Genomic DNA, 8339 nt, shown 5'->3' with positions numbered 1-8339 from the left:
CGGGGCCTTGGGCACGCGAGGCCGCCGCCCACTGAGCTACAGCCCCAGGAACACCTGTGCTTTCCCATCCATAAACTAGAGTTAAATCGGTTCAGAGGCGCAAGCAGGAATAACGGATAGATGGGTTTGAGTTGGGCAGCCAGCCACGGTGGCCTTTCCCCTGGGCCCTCCTGGAACAGGACAGAGGGATGGAGAGCAGTATCACCAGGTGCTCTGCTGGGGGGGTCCGGGTGCCCCGGGGGGGTCGGTGCCAGGAAAGGAAGGGTCCGGGCAGCTGCCAAGGGCGGAAACTGCTGGCTCCGCCCTTTGCAGATGGAAGGGCTTTTGTTTGCTGTTTTGTTTTTTCCAACTTGGGTCCAGAAAAGGCCAAGCAGGATTTGTAACATCTCCTTTTCTCTATTACTGCCAACGCCCTTCTGTGGCCCATAAAGGGCATTTCACTCCTTTTGTGCAGACGGGGACTTTGGACATCATAACCTTAGCAAATGGGACCGCTGAGGGGACCTCAGTGGGCTGCCCACACCTCCCCTCAGCTTCCAGACGGCCCCTCCTCTTGGGCACATCAGCTGTCAGGCAGTGAGCTGAGGAGAAAAGGCTGGGGGAGGAAGGGAGGGAGAGACAGACACAGAGAGATTTGTATGTGTGATGGAAAGGAGGCAGGAGGGAGACCAAACCCTGAGAGCCCATCTCCCCCAGCCTGGAGCATCCATCCCTGTGTGCACACACAACCAAAGCTCCCTTTGATCGGGGCCCCCATGCTGGGCCTTGTTCGTGAGATTTTTAAATTCTCTTTCATTTTATCAAGCAGCTTCCCCTTCCTACCTCCATCCCTGAATCAGGTCTGAGAACTCCTGGGTCCTTCTTCTCACTGATTTGTCTTTATGACCTTTGTAGTAGATGCAGAAATACATGGACAGGACAAGAAAGGAGGAAAGGAGGGGAGGAAAGACAGAAGGAGGAAAGGAAGGAAGGAGGGGAGGGAGGGAGGGAAGGAGGGGAGGGAGGGAAGGAAGGAAGGAAGGAAAGAGGGAGGGAAGGAGGGAGGAAGGGAAGGAAGGAAGGAAAGAGGGAGGGAAGGAGGGAAGGAAAGAGGGAAGGAAGGAAGGAGGGAAGGAAGGAAGGAAGAAAGGAAGGAAGGAAGGAAGGAAGGAAGGAAGGAAGGAAGGAAGGAAGGAAGGCAGGCCAGTTGGAGTCTGAGCAGCCCTCCTGTGGAAGGGAGCGTATGTGGGAAAAGTCTTGGGTGGAGCCACATTTCACAGAAAAATGAAGAAATGAAGTGACAGCCAATTGGTGCCCAAGAAAGGAATTCCAGATAGTAAGATATGGTCCCTGGCTTGTAGGGATGATGAACAAGTAAGGCCCCCTCAAGAGCCCTGGGGGGGGGGGACTCTGTTGACCCCCTGCCCAGATGCATTTGCTCTCAGTTGGAAACAGTTCTATGTGAGCTCAGTCACTCATCCTTTCAGGGAACCCTCAGCACGCGCTCTAGACTCTGCCCCAGAAGCCAGGAAGGCATGAGTCCCCTCCCTCCCCTCTCCCAGACTTGGTTTCGCATTAAACACTGTGTCTTCCGGCAGCTGCCTCGGCACATCCCCAACTGTTGACATCCAGGAAGTGTGTGTTTGTGCTGTAGTCCAGCCCTGTGGGAGGAGTCTATTTGCATTTTAGGGTGCTGAGTGGGTGGGACTTTTCCTGCTGCTACAAAAATGGAAACTGAGGCACCAGTGGGAAGACTGTGCTGGATGTGAGAGATGACTTCTCCCAACAGGAGCAAATGCTCTTCCCATCTCAAAGCTGAGTGAGAAGGGCCCAAGAGTCGGTGGTTAAGATCCGAGTTTCCAAGCCAGGTGCCGTGGTGTCGCCTGTGGTCCCATACCTGAGCCTGAGGCCAGAGGACAGTGAGTTCAAGCCCTGCCGGAACCACATAGTGAGACACTGTGGGATTCCCATAAGACATGTAACATGGGTTCTAGACGCTTCCCACCACGGGCATGTCCTGTGTCCTGAGCAGGCACTGTGCCGAGCAAGGAAGCACCTGCCAGAGGAGAGCTCAGCACAGCCTGTGTTTCCAGCGAGGAGCCGGCCACACAGCAAGGGTTTCCTCCCTGCCTGGATGAGGCACAAACCACCCAAACACCTGTCTTCACAGAGAGATCCTTTACTAATAGGGGAACAAAAGTTAAAGTGGCTGCTTTCTGACTCAGGCAGAAAAACAGCAGCAAATGACGTTGCAGATGTAATTTTTAAGAAGAGAGAAAGGGGAGCTCTGTGTTAGAATGAGCTAGGATGCGGTGGTATATTTTGATTGGGCATGTTAACTAGGTGAATCAAAGGAGGCTTTTGATTGCTGGACTTCCATTCTTCGATAGCTGGACCTTGGTAGTCAGCCTCAGGAGGAGGAAGTGGCCAAATAAGGAATAGACCTTGGTGGCTAGCTTTAGGAATGTAATCTAATGGTTTTTAGTAAGGCAGAGGGAGTGGGGGAGAAGGGCAAGGCCTGCCAGAGCCATGCTTGCCAGGCCCGGGCTGGCTAGAGTCCCTTCACCTACCAGATGGAGAAACCAGTGATGTGAGTCCTAAGAAGGTCAAGAGGACACAACCAGAAGTTGTTACACTTGACACGTCTCTCCTGAATGTCACCCCACTAGGCTGCTCACCGGGCAAAAGGGTTGTGGGAAAGAATTCAAAAGGCTGAATGGAGGTGGAAGATGTCAGCACCCACGGGGACCTTCAAAGGACCTAGACATGGACCCTGTAAGGAAGTTTAACCCACAAACTCACACCACAGAGTATGAACAAGGATCCAGTTCTCACTACAGACACCCAAGAGGTCCTCTCTCTCCTCCTTCTTCCAGGGACAGCATCCTAGAGGAAGAACCCTGACGATGGGGTAGGGTGCTCCCAGATTGCCTGGGCAAGGGTGGCGTGTGAGGTGTAAATGTGATTTCAACTGAGGGGCGGAGTTCTCAGTTCCTGTGGGTATCCCTCCCCTCAGCCCTCAGATGACCTTTTTGGTACACAGAGCCCCTGCATCTCTTTGTCTGAAGGCTTCCCCTGGCCATGGGAGCACTAGACACCTCCACGGAAGGGCCGGGGAATGAATACTCTGCAAACAGCCTTTCTCCACTGACATATGGGTGTTGGTGTACAGATTCCCCAGCTCCTGCATTTGGTTAGAATAAGTTCAGTCTCTTGCTTTACATCACAGTAGATTGTTATTCCTTAAGTTTACACCTAGAATGTTTTATCTTAATATAGCTGCTGCTGGTGGTGGTGTGTTTTTTGGGTTTTGTTTGTTTGTTTGTTTTTCTCTTTGGCTCTTTTGGGGAACCCACCACCCAGCTCCCAAATAATAACACATGGAGGCTAATTATTACAATTAGCCCAGCCTTAGCTTGGCTTATTTCTAGCCATCTTTTCTTAACTTAAATTATCCTGTTTATTTTTGTCTCTGGGCTTTTATCTTTCTCTATTTCTGTATACCTTTCTTTCTTACTCCATTGCTGGTTGTGTAGCTGGGTGGCTGGCCCCTGATGTCCTCCTCTCCTTCTCCTTTTCTTGCTCCCTGATCTCCTCCTAGATTTCTTCTCCCATTTGTTCTCTCTGTTTGCCAGCCCCACCTATCCTTTCTTCTGCCTCACTACTGGCCATTCAGCTCTTTATTAGACTATCAGGTGTTTTAGACAGGCAAAGTAACACAGCTTCACAGAGTCAAACAAATGCAACATAAAAGGATGCAACACATCTTTGCATCATTAAACAAATGTTCTACAGCATAAGTGAATATAACACACCTTAAACTAATATTCTACAACATATATCAGCAGATTTTTAAAGAAGATTTATTTATTTATTGTGTATACAAAATTCTGCCTCCGTGTATGCCTGCATGCCAAAGGAGGGCACCAGACCTCATTATAGATGGCTGTGAGCCACCATGTGGTTGCTGGGAATTGAACTCAGGACCTCTGGAAGAGCAGCCAGTGCTCTTAACCTCTGAGCCATCTCTCCAGCTCCTAATAGCAATAAATATTATCTAACTGTTTGAGTAAAATTCAGGAGCAACTTCACTGCAGAATTCTGGCCCAGGTCACTCAAGGCAGTGAAGGTCTCGTCAGACTATGATCAGCCGAAGGCTTGACTGGGACTGAGAATCTGTTTTCAAGATGGAGTGCTCACATGTTTGGTGTTTTCAAGAAGCCCCTGTTCACCCCTGCTGTGGGGAGTCGTTCTGTGTGCTGTGCATATGTGATGCTCTGATTGGTTGATAAATAAAACACTGATTGGCCAGTAGCCAGGCAGGAAGTATAGGTGGGGTAAGCAGATGAGAATTCTGGGAAGAGGAAGGGCTGAGTCAGGAGTCGCCAGCCAGACACAAAGGAAGCAAGATGACAAGGCAGAACTGAGAAAAGGTACATGGCGAGACATAGATAAGAATTATGGGTTAATTTAAGTGTAAGAGCTAGTCAGTAATAGGCCTGAGCTAATGGCTAAGCAGTTATAATTAATATAAGCTTCTGAGTGATTCTTTTATAAGTGGGCCACAGGACTGCAGGGGCTTGGTGGGACCGGAGAAACATCTGACTACACATCCCCACGTGGGCCTTTTCTAGGACTCTAAGTATTCTCATTAGCTGTGAGCTTTTATCTTTCTCATTTCTGTACACCTTTCTGAGCAGATAATCCAAGAGAAGGAGAGGTCAAAGAGGGAGAGGAGAGCTTATTGTGACCGCCCTCAGAAGTCAAATGCTCTGTCCATTATCTCCTGATGCTTAACAAAGTATCCAAGACACCACAGCAAGGCCTGACCTGACACAGATTCGCAGGGCAGTCCTGCCCCAGACCACTCCAGCCACCTCACCACATACAGCCCAGTCTGGTGTGGACCCAGTAAAGCAGCCACTACACCACACTGCCTCTCACCAGTTTCCAGCCCCAGAAGCCATCTCCAGCTGACAGTTAGCTTGACCAGTGCAGACCTGGCAAGGCAACCCCTCCCACCCTGACCCCCCTCCACCCCTTCCAGTTTCTCCCAAGCCACACAACCATTCACCCCAGGCTCTTGCCCAATGGGCTGAGAACACATAGTGAAAGACACAATTGTCAGCCTAACTCCAGATGCTCAAAGAGACAATATGCCCCCATCCTAATCAACAATCCCACAATAATGGCCTGCTAAGGAAAACAACCTAGATGGAATGCAAGATGCAGAATTCAAAAGAACAATTATACCTAGTTGAAAGTGTTCAAAGAATTCAAAGAAGGTACAGAGAAACACTTGAATGAGCTGAAAAAGGACAGAATAGCCTGAATGGAGCTCAAGAAAACACAGACAAACTGATGAATGAAATAGGGAAGCCAGTTCATGATGTGAAAACAGCCCGAGAAGCGACAGGAGCAGTGGAGAGAACCCCATATGAAATAAGCTAGAAATGAGAAAGCTGACTGATAAACCCTTGTCAACAGAGGGCCACACGGAAGAGGTAATATCAGGGTTTGGAGAGGAGGCAGAGGAACGTACCATTCACTCCAAGAAAACGGTAACTCTTTTAAATGTATGAACATGCAGAATCTTTGGGGCACTGTAGAAAAACCAATTTAAAAAAGAAAGGAAGGAAGGAAGGAAGGAAGGAAGGAAGGAAGGAAGGAAGGAAGGAAGGAAGAAAGAAAGAAAGAAAGAAAGAAAGAAAGAAAGAAAGAAAGAAAGAAAGAAAGAAAGAAAGAAAGAAAGAAAGAAAGAAAGAAAAGAAGCCAGGTGGTGGTGGTGCACGCCTTTAATCCCAGCAGTGGAGAGGCAGAAGCAAGAAGATCTCTGTAAGTTTGAGACTAGCCTAGTCTATAGAGCGAGTTCCAGGACAGCCAGAGGTACACAGAGAAACCCTGTCAAAAAACAAAACAACCAAACAAACATATGAAAAAGAAAGAAAAGATAAACCTATAAATTATGGGCACAGAGGATAGAGAAGAATCCCTGCTCAAAGGCATAGAAGATATTTTCAAAAAAAACCATGGAAGGGAATTTACCAAATCTTGATAAAGGGATGCTCATATAGGTACAGGGGCCCCAGAATAACAGACAAGCAAAGAAACCCCCATGACATATCATAGTCGAAATAGTAAGAACACTAAAGAAAAGATATTGAGAGCTGCAAGAGAGAAGGTCCATGTCACAGAGGAAGGGTCATGTCACAGAGGAAGGGTCATGTCACAGAGGAAGGTCATGTCACAGAGGAAGGGTCATGTCACAGAGGAAGGTCCATGTCACAGAGGAAGGTCATGTCACAGAGGAAGGGTCATGTCACAGAGGAAGGGTCATGTCACAGAGGAAGGGCCATGTCACAGAGGAAGGCAGGCCCGTTAGAATAACAGCCAATTACTTGGTAGAAAATCCAAAGCCAGAAGAGCAGAGAAAGATGCATCTCAAGTTCTAAAGATCAGAACTTGGCCTCAGCCAAGACTCACACCACCAATTTCTCACCCTATCATGGGGAGAACTGCCCTGTGAACAAACTGTACAGATGAAATTCAAAAACAAAATTAAATTCTTAAAAAAAATCTTCATAGCTGTAGGAAGACAAAGGACTCCTGGGAGTTAGCCAAGTCACTTGAAACAGGGAGACATCTTCCTACATTCTTCAAAAGTCACTTTCGGTAGGCGGGTACCGAATGAGTCTTGACCTCCAAGCACCCAAAAGACGGTCAGGAGAAATGAGGGCTTTCCTCCAGTGCCCACAGTCTTGGGTCTACCAGGGGCTGGCAGGTGGAGCTGAAATCCAACTCAGAAGCTGGGCCACAGACCCACTCATCAGCATGCAAGAGCAGCGCGATCCCCATGGTACGAGAGAAGGGCCCGGAATAATGAGGACAGTCGATAAAAGGGATGCCACAGAGGAGGATCTTAATTGCATCTTAATTGAGTCACATACTTTCTCCTTCACGCAGATTCCATCCTTAAAGTCAAAAAGACAGTGGTGTCTCTACTGGGGCACTTTCTGTGCCCATGACTGGTCTGCAAGGTCACCACTCTGTATGGTCTATGAAAACATATGTATCAGTTAACTGGTGTTGCAACAATGCTCTATGACAAAACACCCCAAATCCTAATAATAAGCCATTGTCATTCATGCATCTGCAGGTCAGCTGGGAGACAGCCGACCACGCTGGGCCTGCCTTGGTACACACTGAATCTGGGCTCATATTTGCTCCAAGGTTACTTATTCCAGGGGCCATGCTAAGGAGGATGCAGCTATCAGAAAGGAGAGGTCATCAGTCACTCATCATGTTGCTGTGACAAAATTCCTTAAGGAAGGAAGGGTCTATTTTGGCTCACAGTTTGAGGGTGCAGTTGTTCATCGAGGCAGGAAAGGCATGGTGGGCAGAGTATGAGACAGATGGTCACTTTGTACCCATCGTCAATAAGCACAGAGCAATGGATGTTCTCCGCTTGCTTTCTCTTTTTATTCAGTCTTGAACCCCAGACTGTAGAATGGTGCTGCCCACACAGTGATCTTCCTCCCTCAGTTGGAACTTTCTAGAAACACTCTCACAGCCACACCCAGAAGTGTATTTGGGTATTGATTCTAAATCCAGTCAAGTTGACCAAATTAACCATCACAAGTTCACACCTCACCAAGTCACACTCAAATACATAAAGTCACAACTTTCCACCCCTGGTCCATAAAGTCTCATTCTCACCATATAATACAGAACACAGTGTGTTGTTATTAGGTTATTGAGAATCCTAACCCTGAACAAAAATCCAAAGTCTCTCCTGAGACTCAAGGCAATTTCTTTGCTGTGAGTCTATTAAATAAAAAAATTTAAAGTTACATTATTTCCAATCCAAAATGGCACATAATAAATGCTTCATTCCAAAAAGGACAAAATGGACCTTGGCTAAGAAAGACCAAAGCAAAGTAAGACTGAAGCCCCACGTTCAGCATGCAGGCCTGTGAGGGAATAATGTCCACCCATGTCCAACAGCCCTGGGCAGCCCTGCCTCTCCAGCTCTGCCATCGGTAACACATGTAGCCTCTCTTTCACATCCATTTCTCCCTGCTTCTTCACTGTAGACCCACCATGACCAGCTACCTCACACTCCTAATGCCATGCATTTCCTGCCTAGAATTTCCAATGCCTCTCCTGCCATGAGCCAAAATGAAACCCCTTTTCCTAATTTTACTCTTGTTGGGTATTTTGCCATAGCAGTAAGAAAAGTAACTAAGACAGAAAGTTGGTTCAAAGGAGCGGGGTCATTGGTGTGACATTCCAGAGGAGTGGGGTCATTGGTGTGACATTCCGGAGGAGCGGGGTCATTGGTGTGACATTCCGGAGGAGCG

Source organism: Peromyscus maniculatus, chromosome 7 (assembly GCF_049852395.1).
Source record: "Peromyscus maniculatus bairdii isolate BWxNUB_F1_BW_parent chromosome 7, HU_Pman_BW_mat_3.1, whole genome shotgun sequence".
Classification (NCBI taxonomy): domain Eukaryota; kingdom Metazoa; phylum Chordata; class Mammalia; order Rodentia; family Cricetidae; genus Peromyscus; species Peromyscus maniculatus.
Note: the sequence above shows the minus strand (reverse complement) of the source record.